Source organism: Diospyros lotus, chromosome 12 (genome assembly GCF_014633365.1).
Source record: "Diospyros lotus cultivar Yz01 chromosome 12, ASM1463336v1, whole genome shotgun sequence".
In the NCBI taxonomy this organism is placed as follows: Eukaryota; Viridiplantae; Streptophyta; class Magnoliopsida; order Ericales; family Ebenaceae; genus Diospyros; species Diospyros lotus.
The window spans coordinates 36,032,422-36,045,287 of record NC_068349.1 but is presented as its reverse complement, the minus strand read 5'-3'; the positions used below and the strand labels follow the sequence as shown (position 1 = coordinate 36,045,287).

The 12,866-nt window shown below is 37.8% G+C and overlaps 1 protein-coding gene across 2 annotated transcripts in view; it reads left to right on the top strand.

Moving 5' to 3' along the window:
* LOC127786734 (MADS-box protein SOC1) overlaps positions 1-10,420 on the top strand; it is a 32,096-nt gene extending 21,676 nt beyond the window's left edge. Inside the window, exon 10 of one of the 2 annotated variants that reach the window (XR_008020053.1) lies at positions 9,953-10,420. The gene's annotated coding sequence lies outside the window, so the exon portion shown is untranslated. Of the gene's footprint in view, positions 1-3,972; positions 4,135-9,952 lie in introns of those variants that run through there. The other variant, XR_008020052.1, reaches the window with a different exon arrangement.
* The last annotated feature ends 2,446 nt before the right edge of the window (positions 10,421-12,866 follow it).

The following is a 12,866-nucleotide window of genomic DNA, read 5'->3' as shown; positions in this document are numbered from 1 at the left end:
TCAGGAGGTACTAGGAAACAACTCTTATCAGGAGGCCACTCACGTGACTAATTCTCAAACTGCCCCTCCTCGGAGCAATCAACCAAGGTCTCTTACGGGGGGGCTCATGCCCAAGCTTCTCCTCGTGGAAATCAAGGAGGGGCTGATTGTTGAAGGATAAGGAGGCGAAGCCCTCATAAAGGGAAGTACTTTAAAACCGTGGCTAGCACCTCTATGGAGAGGGATTAGAACTCTCCTAAACTAGTAACAAGGAGAAATAATGAGATTGATAACAACCCTTCAACCTTTACTGCTAGAGAGACGGCTGCCATGAAGAAAATGATTGAGCAAGTGCTTTAACAAAATAAGTTATTATCGGTCTCAAATGAATGACCCAAGGGAAACTCTTATTTGTGACATATGTAATGGAAAAACCCTTGTCGAGAAAGTTTAAAATGCCCCAAATTATCCCTTACTAGGGTAAAGATGACCTTTATGATCACGTGCAAAATTATGAATCTTTGATGATACTCCATGGATGAGACGATGAGATAATGTGTAGGTCCTTCCCATTAACCCTAGTTAGACATGCTCGGGCTTAGTTTAATAGTTTACCCGAACCCGAAGCATCAATTTCTTCATTTGGGCAGCTAAAGGCTGAATTTATTAAAGTGTTCATTATTAACAACCAGAGAAAGAAAGACATAACATATCTCCTTAGCATCTGGTAGGGAGGAAAAGAAACATTACGCCATTATGTGGACATGTTTTGAAATGCTACGCTTGAGATTTTTAATCTACTAATTGAAATGGCAATGTTCACTATGTTCCAAGGAACGCGATTACCCTCATTGCAAGAATCCCTATCTCTAGACCCTCCAAAGTCCCTAGCAGATTTGTTCGTTAAAGCCAATAAATATATACTCCATATGGAAGTAATGAGAACCGTTGGAGAAAATGAAGACGAAGAGCAAAAAAGAAAGGAGATAGATGTGGTAGAGGGCCTAAGTCAACGAAAGGAAAGGGTTAGGAGACTGGATATAGCTAAGCCCCAATTTAATCATTACACCCGGTTCACCCAACCTCGGTTTTCCATATTGGTAGCCATAAAGGGATTGGGCCTCATCAGACTTCCTAAAATGGTGGATCGACTTATAGGGAAGAATCAAGATGAGTATTATTGATACCGTAGAACTCGTGGCCATTCCATTGATCAATGTTGGGAATTGAAAAATCAAATTGAGATGTTTATTCAGGAATGACACTTATGAAGATATGTGCAGGAAGAAGAGGAAAATGACAGGAATCCACGATGAAGGGAAGAGAGACTTGAAGGACATGTGTAATACCCCATTTCGGCATAATGTTGTCACGTAATTTACGTAAGATTAGAATACCGAAAATTAGCTTGATTATAAAAATAAGTCACCGAATTGACCATAGGGAGTGCCCTAGAACCTTGATGTCTAAGGAAAATGATATGATATTGATGAGCATTATGAGATAGGATTTATGGTATTAAAAGAAATCAAAATCGAGACAGTTTTTCGTACAGCTTTGATTCAGGCTGAAAAATCGAATCCTCGTAGAAGACTCCCAGGAAGTCAACGGAACCCAAAGGGGGCTCTAGTTTTTTGTAAGGATCAACCTTAAAGCGATTTTGGGACGAAACAAAGGTCCGGTGAGGGCGCAGAGGCGAAATCGCCTTTATCGAGTAAGCCATGAATTATTAATTTTGAATTTTCGGTATCGTAAAGCAAATTAATTTGGTGTTTGAGGATGTAATTGCAATTAGGGAATTGTCGGGTAAATCACACTAAATATCACAAAACTTTAGTGTCATTTTCAATTTGGTCACTAAACTTCAATTCCTTGCAATAACAAAACTTTAAAATATTTTGCAATGTGGTCACTAAAGTGATTTTTTGATGGTTCTTAGTTGAAATGGCTAATGTGGCGATGATGTGGCCATTGCCACATCAGCAATTTTGGCAAGAAATTGTCAAAAAATCACTTTAGTGACCATATTATAAAACATTTTAAAGGTTTGTGATCACTTTGTAAAGAATTGAAGTTTAGTAATCAAATTGTAAAAGACACTAAAGTTTTGTGACCTTTAATATAATATACCTGGAATTGTCCAAGTGAAATAGAGATGAAAAGTGGGATTTAAATATATAATTTTTCTATTATTATAATATAATATATATATATATATACATATGTATGTACGTGTTGTGTGTGCATGGGATGGCATCCATGTCTCTACATTTTCAAAGCCAATGCTCTGCAACTCCATACTTCATAGCCATGCCCTGCAAATCATTATGGTTGTATTTGGTGTGGGTTTCATGCAAAGAGAGATGGGTAAGAGGCGATGAAAATGGCTATAAAAGGAAGGGAGATGAGAAAGAAAAGCAACAACAAGCAATTGTAGAGAGTTGAGAGAGAGAGTAGTCAAGAGCCTTGAAGGATTGAGGTCAAGCAACAGTAAGAGGTGACCGGTGATGGTCTCAACAAGCGGTTGGAGGTGGCCGAATTTGGCCATGGCAGTATCGGAGCTACCGTTGCAGCAGTTGGGTAACGTGGCAGAGCTGGGGCGGTCGGTTGTTGCGAGGTGGCCGGCGAGGTCAGTGGCAGCTGGCAGAGGCTGACAGGCTGTGAGCGCCGCCATGGCAGTTCGCGCAGGCCTTGTGCATTGGAAGGAGAAGCAGGGGAAGAAGGAAGGAGAAGAAGAAAAGAAAAGAAGAAAAAGAAAAAAAAGAAAGAAAGAAAAGAAAAAGTAAAGAAAAGAAAGGAAAAATAAAGAAATGAAAAAAAAATAGAGAAAATTAGGGAAGAGTTTCTAAAAAATTCTAGAAAAATCTAGAAATTAATTTGGGACTAAAGGAGCATGCTTGGTGCCAGGAAAATTGATCGGGCACGCGTTTAAGGTTAGAGCACGTATATCGAGAAAGACTGAGAGGCTAAGTTAATGTGAGTAAAATTTCTTGAAAAATTTGAAAAAATTAGGAAAGTTATTTTATGAATTGTTATAGAGAAATATTTGAGAAATATTTAGTTTGGAATTATCGAGGAAAAATAAGGAGAAAATGAGGAAAAATTATGGAAAAAATAGATATTGATATTCTTTTAAATGAATATGATGTCTAGGGATTGTCGAGGCTTGAGGTTGAACATTAGTGCGATTACTTGAGGTTTGAATTGAAAATCGAGGTCGAGCACGTTATTCGAGGCATTTTGAGTTACATTCGCGATGAGTAGTTTATTATTAAAACTTGGCTTGATTTATACAAATGGCTTTGACTCGTGAGTAGTTTACTACCAAAACTTGGCTGGTTTATACAAATTGTTTGATTTGTGAGTGGTTCTTACCCCTAAACTTGTATGTGTTTTTGCTTAAAAACTTGGTTTATATTGGGTGGTTTGACCCTATACTTGATTTGTTTTATACAAATGATTTGACATGCGATGGGTTGGTTTCATGTGGGAGGTTTGTCTCAAATTGTTTTATGCATGTGCATCGAATTTCATGCGTTATAAATTCATGCTTTAAAATGTTGAGTTTATATGATGCGTGCTTGTGTTGTGGCATTGGCATGTTTATGTGTGGTTTATGTGGGTTGTCAACTTGTGTGTGGCACTTGAGTGACAACACTTGGGATGCGTGCCAAGGATTATTGCTATGTGACCCACTTAGGACGAGGTTGAGATGGACTTCACCCTATCATGATATAGGGGTGATACCCGAGTTCATGCGTTGAAGTTGTCATTCTTAAGTAGGATTGTGTTATGCTAATGTGTCGATGAGGTTGTGTTGCTTTTAGAGAGATTGCATTTTCCCCAATTAGGGTTAAGTATTATGTGGGATTCTATTGGGTTGGGACATCTCAGGATATGTCGGTTTGTTTTTATGGTTTTGTATATATTCATGAAAATATTTTTGAGTTCTCACTTAGATGATTCAACATCTAATTTGAACTATGTCCCTAGATTATTCAAACGTTCTAGCCGAAAACAGAGACGCTAAAGGAAATGGTGCTATCGAGATATAGCTGATAGTGACATAATATATCTTTTCTAGTTTTTATTATGTATTCAGCTGTAGACGTATTATTTTGATGATGTCATGTTGAACATTGATGGTATGAATTATATATTATGAATAAAGGAATTATGGTTTTGTATTATCAAGATTTCGATTCTGCTTTCGTTGATGTGATGTTATTACTAGTCTTAACTTATTCCTTTAAGTAGATACGCTAAGATAGTAGATTAGGATTGTTGGGGTTTAAATTATATTGATTATATGTTAAATGATTGTTGAAAAAAAAATATTCCCAAAATTCTGAGTTAACGCGCGCTTTGAAAAAACAGAGCATTACAATATTAGAGACATAATTAAAGACAACAAGAGAGATAGAGCAACTACAAACAAAATTTCCCTCTAGATAATGAATCAACACACCAGACTATACACATTATTTCGAGCAGTAAAACCCCAAGTTGTATTATCCCTATCATAGGAATTGTATACATGACGATTGTTAATAACGATATGAGCCCAAGGTGGGACTGTGGACGTAGGCATATTTGGCTGAACCACATAAAAAAATGCTTATGCTTTCTCGTGCACCACATTATCATGTCTATTATAATCTATTTTCATTTCTCAGGATGAAAGGCAAGACCAATCAAAGGTTCTTTTCGAACAAAAAGCCCATTGCCTCGCACATAGCCCGTCAATGAGGTGAAAACCAAAAACTCATTGTCCTATTAATAGCCCAGCAACAAGAAAGACAACAAGCTCATTGCCTCGCACATAGCTCATTAACGAGGAGAAAAATAAGCTTGTTGTCCCAAGCATAACCCAGTAATGAGGAGAAAAACAAGCACGTTGTCCTGTTAATACCTCGATAGTGGGGGAAACAAAAAAGGCCCATTGCCTTGCTCATAGCTTGTCAACAAAGAAGACAAAAAAGCCTACTGTCTTGCACATAGCTCAGCAATGGGAAAAAAATAAGACATTGCTCGCACGTAACCTTACAATGGATATTCTTTTTGATTGCAGATGTAGGCATCACGTCGAATTGCGAAAATAAAATATTGATGTTCTTTCTAATTGTGGACGTAGGCATCACGTTGAACCGCGAAAAATAAATATTAATGTTATCTTATCGCAAACGTAAGCATTACGCCAAACCATGAAAACAAAAATATTGATGCTATTTTGTGGACGTAGGTGTAATGCTAAATCGTCCAAACAAAATGCTAATGTTTTTTTATTGGGGATGTAGATATTACGTCAAACCACGAAAACAAAATTAATCGCTGGCGTAGGCTTTACACTAAATTGCAAAAACAAAACTAATCATGGATGTAAATGTTACGTCGAATCGCGAAAACAAAATATATGGATATTCTTTCTAATTGCAAACGTAGGTGTTATGCCCACAATTCTAGCAAGCATATACACATGAAACTAAGGAGCCGCAACATTATGACGAAAAAGACCCATTGCCCCATTTACAACTCGGCAACGAGAAAAACATAGGCTCGTAGCCCCGCACATAGCTCGATAATGAGGTGGAAACCAAAGACCTGACAATGAGATAAAAATAAAAATCCAAGGGCTTACTCATAGCCTAGCAACGAGGAGACAAACACATCCCATTATCCTGCATGTAGCCCAACAATGGAGGAAAAATAAAACTATTGTCCAACAAGTAGCTCGATAATGAGAAGGATAAGACTGTTGTCCCGCAAGTAGTCTTACAACGAGGAAGCATAATATTCGTGGCCCCATAAGTGACTCACATCGCTTCGCCTGGTGATTGAATGGCATAATAGCCATTATCCTGCAGGAAGCCCAACAATGAAGAGACATCATATTCGTCATTTCGTAAGTAATTCGATAACCAAGAAATGGAATGTCAATCATTTTGTAAGTGACATACTTTGCTTAGCTCAATGAGGAGTTAAAAATGACCCTGCTTATCTCGGTAATGAACCACTAGCTGTTTCAAGGGTTGTTCTGCTAGCAAGACGATTTGACCAACCCAAAGGTAAAAGGTTGCAAGACTATCGAAGAACCACAATGGGAAATAAGGTTGCCCATGGTCAACCTTGCGGTACAATAATTCAAACCCCAAAGTCAAACTACCATGGATAGATTAGCATAAATGGTCATCCCGATTTTCTATCATCATAAATTTTTGACCATTTAAGAAGTCAACTAACATCCATAAGCCCCTACTTAGGATCGTCCATGGTTCGAGAAAAGTTCTCAATATAAGCTAACACCAAGCGCAATCACCAAGTTCGTGCCTAACACTCTTTAGCGAATTTGAAGACCTTTCACGTAAAGAATTGAGTCCTCAACAAACATCACTAGAGTCAAGGAGAAAAAGAGCCCTTGCCCATTCGGGAGTCGAGAGCGCATGAAGGAGTCATGTCTACTTTCTCAAGGGATGGAGTATTGAACACAAAGATTTCTATTATGAAGGTAGAGGCTTCAACATGGCATGCATCTTTTGAAGCATCTGTCTTGTCATCTCTAACCCATTGGCACTTATGGGAAGTCGAAATATGAAAAGGTCAGAGCTACACATGATATAGAGGCTCGAAATGATCTAAAGATCTGAAATTACCCTAAGACTTGAAAACTCGTATGCATGGAGAAGAGCTAAAAGAGAAAGAAGTAAAAGAAAGGCACGCATAAGATTCGCAGGGCCAAATACTCTTCTGTATGGGATACTCGGACATAAAAGTAGGGAGCAATTGACATGCCTTGCAAAATAAATGGACAAAGTAGATTAACAAAAATAAGCGAAGAAATCAGAGGTTGTAGTTCACGCCACGTGGCAGCCTGAGAGGTCACATCAAGTCCTCTAAGGTGGGGGTATCCGCCACCTACACCCTCGAATGGGGGTCACTTGGGGGTATTGTGACCGCCCATAAGCCCCAGCGCCTCAAGACCCCCTAGGGACCCTCACTCAAGGGTGTCATGGGCTCGCTCGTGCCTATGCCCACATGCCCACTCCAGTACTAGCGCTCATGCCCATGTCTATGCTCCGTGCGCCTTTACCTTCGCGAGACTTGGTCAAAATCTCTTTCGAACTATTTGTCGACAAGATTAGAATGCCAAACACCTGTTAACCTCTTCCATGACTATAAATAGGGGGTTCTCCCCCCATAGGGTATGCAATCTTTGACACTTACACTTCCTTCTTGTATTCAACTATCCCATACTTTCGAGAGGCTAACTTAGGCATCAAAGGGTTTGTGCGAGGATCCACATCCGTGCCTCTAACCGATTCTTTTTCTAGACAAGTCACCCATCGCTTGGAAAGGTCATCCATCGTTGTCACATTCCCCTGAGTAAGTCATCCATTGCTTGAAGAAGTCATTCATCGCTTTGAGAGGTCATCCATTGTTGTCACTCTCTCCTGGGTGAGTTATCAATCGCTTGGAGGGGTTATTCATCGCTATCACACTTTCTCATGTAAGTTATCCATCGCTGTCACTCTTCTTCGAGTGAGTCACTCATTACTTGGAGGGGTTATCCATCGTTATCACTTTCTCCCGGGGGAGTCATCCATCGTCCGGACAAGCCATCTTTATGTTATCTTAAGACGTTCTCCCATACATAAATTCATTATTGTAGCTGTGCAACGGCAGATGTTAAAAATAAAATACAATAAGTACACGTCATCTAAAAATAAAATACATTTATTATTATTATTATTATTATTATTGTTATTATTATTTATGTGGTAGGGTTTGGTTGCACATATATATAAGTGTTTATTTATTCTCAACTAATGTAGAAAAATTGTGAATTATTTTGTTATAGTTGTATGTTGTTTGAATATTGTTTAGTAACAATAGCTAAATTTTATAGAATAGAATTGAATGAAATAAAAGGGTGTATTTGAGAATTATGGAACATAATAGAGAGAATAGTGACAAATTTAATTTTGAGGGGTTAATAAATTGATAATTTAACATATTTTCTAAACATTAGGGGTAGTTAGTGTAAATTTTAAAGTGTAAGAGATGTTTTCTATATTTGCATCAAAATTTAGGGGTGCTAAGTATAATTTATTCTAATAAAATTAGAATTGAAAACTAGAAAATGATATCTATGGCTAAAGTGGGCCTTAGGTATACTAGGGTGAGCAAAATTTGGTTAAATTGAAATGATCGAACTGAATAAGGTGAAATTGGCGGTTTGATTTGGTTCAATTTATAGATTGGTTCGGTTTGATTTTTAAATTTGAGTTTTTTAGTAATTTTAGTTTGATTTAATCTCCTTATTAAAAAAAAATCACAATAACTGAACGAACTGAAATGTCAAAAACGATATTGTTTTTGGCCAAAATTGGTTGGTTTGGTTTGAAAATTTTTCTCATCTCTAATTATCTCTAGTGGAAATTGCAAAAACTAACCACCCTTCAAATACAAAATTCGTTTTTAACCACTTTTTTGAAAAAAAAAATAATTTTGACATTTCAAACAAACTAATTGCATGGTTTACCCGCTTTACCAAATTTGGCCATCATTTTATTTAAAAAATTAAAAAAATAAAAATAATTAAATACCAAAATATTCTCACACACTTTAAACCCACAAGACCATGCAAATACCAAAATACCATCACCCAACCTCACAAACCATTCACAAACTCACTCACCTGGTTATCTCTCTTACTACCGCTATCGTGACAGCCACCGTTACTACCGTTGTTACCATCGACGTCGAACTCATAATCGTTGAATGAGGTTAGATTTTGTTATAGATTTGTGATGAAATCTAGTGTTGGTGGACATGGTCGTTGATCGACGAAACCCTGGTCATCAGGCTTTGTCAGGGCATTCTTGCCCAATGGTAGGGGCCCGACAGTCGGGGAAAGCCTGACATCGGGCGACGAAGCCCGACTCTGCCCAATGTCAGGCTTTTTTCCCAACGAAGCTAGATCGTTAAGGATGAAACTTGAGGTCGAGCCTCGTCCCTTGCATCCCATTGTGCATAATGTATATACACACTGTTGCACAATATTTCTTTAACAATCTTAAGTGATATTATGGTTGAATTAAATCCCAACATGAATTATTTTTTCTTTTTTCTATAGATGGTTGAACAACAGATTAGGCAATTTATTTATATTCATGCAACATGGTAATATTGGGGGGAATGTGGGTCTCTACACATTGTGGGATCAAACACCTTGATGCAATTCATAGTGCTTAAGAGCGATATAGATTATTGAAAAGATTCATGTAAGACCCACTAGGACATTTTTTGGAGATTCATCTGTCCCTTCATTTGACTGCACCACAATTGATATCTCATGCTCTAGTTAGGGAAGTGACATTTTTGGGTGCCCGCGACGATGAAATGTGGTTTGAAATTGGTGGCATGCCATACAGGTATGGGAAACAGGAGTTCATACTTATTAGTGGACTTCGATTTGGGGCGATTGATAAGAAAAGTGTTGAAGCGAAGCTTGCTGAACTTAATAGTTTACGTGCGCGACTATTTTTATTACATAAAAAAGGAATGTTTGGAGACAACATGGAGTTACTACTTAATACCAGACATGACCTGATTTCAGAGAATGTCCTTAAACTAGTTTACATATTTGTGGTCAACATGTTATTGTTGGGCCAGGATGAACGCATACAGGTAAATGATTTCTTTTAGACTTTGGCCGAAGATCTACATGTATTTGAAGGGTTCCCTTGGGGGATGCATGTTAATAGTAAGAGTCAACATTACATTCGGTTGGCTATGAGTGATGGGAAGCTAACTGGTGCGGTTGGGAAAAAAATATTTATGATTTTTGTGTGAGCATTTCAGGTACAATCAGTAATATGTTTCTCGCCCCATTGTATTACATTATATTATTGTATATGATTTGTTTATATTAATTAAACGTTTTTGTTTTTTTATTTTTTTTTACCTTTTACAGTGGTGGTTGACTGAAGCATTCCCATGGATTCAAAATAAATGAACTATCAGAATATCCAACCAACTCATTCCCAGGTGCAGAAAATGCTTATCTAAGAAAAGGACACAAATAAGAAATTACTATGACTGCCTTACGAATGATGTAAGTGTGCAACCTAACTTAAATTTTGTTTAATTTTTTATAAAATATTTATTTAAATAATACAATTTTGGAGACACGAGGATTGAGTTTGATGCTCGAGTCTATCGATGCTGAGCGGGAAACGAAATTTTGGAGGTACTATAACCCTTTTCACTTAGTTGGAGTCGACGTCTACAAATTTGGAGGTGGAAGGGGTGATGAAGAGGAGAAGAATGGTGGGGATGAGGAAGAGACAAGTAGGATACATAGAGATGAGAATGAGGAAAAGGCTATACATAAAGATGTGAGGTCAAAAGTTAGGTATAAGGGAAAACTCTCTAACAGTCCACACCACAAACAATATGAGACTGGGTACGATTATTATTATAATAATGATTTTAATTTATATTTTTTTGTAATTATTTTTAATTTTTAATTTTTTTTGTTTGCCTTTTGTAGATCACTAAGATGTTGTCTCTAATGCTTGAAACATTGCGAATGATAGATGGAGAAATGAGTCAGATAAGGACACGATTTGATCAGGAAATGGGTCAAATAAGGACACAGTTGCAATAACTAAATAGAGGGTAGGCAGCACTAGAGATGAGGCAAGAATGTGTACTCATCTACGCGTCCTGCATATTGATGAGTCCTTAGATCACAGCGACCCATATCACAACAATGATGACGATAAGCAGCATCGAGGTAGTGATCAAATAGATCCTACATTTGGAGTAAGATTCAAATTTACTTTTATAAATTTTATATACCATTCTAAAATACTATTTTGTAACAGTTAGTTTTTGTACAATTGTAGGGGGAGAAAGTGGTTAGCGTCAGGAGATGACCTATGCGAGATAGAATGCCATCACAATTTTGTCGGCCACCTTACACTGATCCTTAGAAGATGGCTCAGCAAAAGGACGAGTAAATTAACTAAAATATAGTCAATTGAATTGAAAATATGGTTATATTGAAATGACAATTAAGTGTTTTGTCTAATACAAGGTCAACTGCAAGTGTTTCGTTATAAAATATGTCAAGAACATCCTTAGGCATAATAAGAATCGTTGATAGATATAGTCGACTCTAGATGTCCGTACCCTCCGTAAGCAGATTAAAATATTTTTGTACAGACATAACACTATAGTACAATAGTACTACATCCTTAGGCATAAAGGGATATATTTTTGTTGTGTGATTAGGATTTTTCATCTAATTCAAATGACGTATATTTTGTATATAGACTGCTTAGTTGATGATTTTGCATATATGATATGGTTTGTGTTATTGTTGACGGTAAGGGAGAAGTGGTTGTGTGAGTGGATCTCTAATGCAGGTTCAATGACTAAAAACAGCGGAGATTCTGTCGAAATTTTCTAAAAATTTTAATTATCTAAATGTGTAAATTTCAAAGAATGAAGAAATATATCTCGTAAAGTATGTCGTTATAATTAAATTTTGTATTTGAGAACGGATTAGTTTTAGATATTGCAATTTAAAGAGATCATAAATTTTAAATTAATAAAATTTATTTTTGTATTTCAAATAAAATATTGGAGGGTATTAATCAAAATTGATTTTTGTTTACCATATTGAATAATACTATTTCTTCAACTATGCATATTGATTGAATTAGAATCCTATAAAAAAAATTTAAAAATTGAAATAAATTGTATCATCGAGTCTAATGGTCCACAAAACCACTTTTATTGTTGTCGACATTCGAAATTGGTTGACTGTGACTCGTCGGCCCGCATTGGTATAATGAATCCGAGAGGAAGAGAAATGAGTTATCTAGTTCGATTTGTTAACCCGCTGGCAGGCCCCTACAAGGTACTTCGATGCTCAAGTCAGTGCACAAGTAAGTAAAGATGCAAAGTATTAGTAAGTTGGCAGGGAAAAACATTACCAGGGCTCTCGCAAGAGCTGGTCGATATATGGGAGAAAGAGATCTCCTCCTCCATGTGTTGTACGTACGTCTGCAAGTGGTGGGACATAATACCTGGCACCGGCGGGAACACCCATGCAGCAGTAAGGTGCTGATGGAACCCTCATTAATGTGGATGAGATCCGTCATTAATGAGGATGAGATCTAAAGTGAACGCGCGAAAATCCAGATGCGATTGTAATGATGTTGTTGCAAATGGTCAAGATGAGACTGACATGGGCCAATCAGATGGGCCGAGAGACTAGGGCTAGGTTGGGCCTGCCCCTAGCCCACTAATATTCTCTGACGTATGGCCTTCTCATTATACGAGCTGATCAGCTGAATCGACGAGTTGTAAGAGTCCCTGGGAGCCCTCTCGAAGCATAGTTGGGAGCTCGCTTGGATTGGATGGCGAGCTAGAGGCATTTCTGGGAGCTCGCTTTGATCTGCGATATGAGCTTGGGCTCCGACAATGTGTGAGCTCGCTTCAATGAGCTCAGCTTGAGGTCTGTTGGATCTTATGCGATTGGGCCGGCTTGTTGAATTGAGTCCATCCCATAAGGAGTAGAACGGGAAATACCTGTAATATTAAGCCCCCTAGCTCGTAGTGCGACCTTCAGACTGGGAGTTGACGCGTGCTAGACATTCTAGCAGTCGATACACCTTTCAGCTTTCCGCCCAATCGCTTCACATCACGCTGTTTCATGCAGCACGTCTTGTTTGTAGCGCATTTAATGCACACGTTTTCCATAACTACTTAATCATTATGTCCATAGGCCCCATGCTCTCGCTCACCACCATTGGATCTAGGGTAGCTCGTCGATTTCTTCATCTAACGGTAGAGTGCCTTAAACTATAAAAACA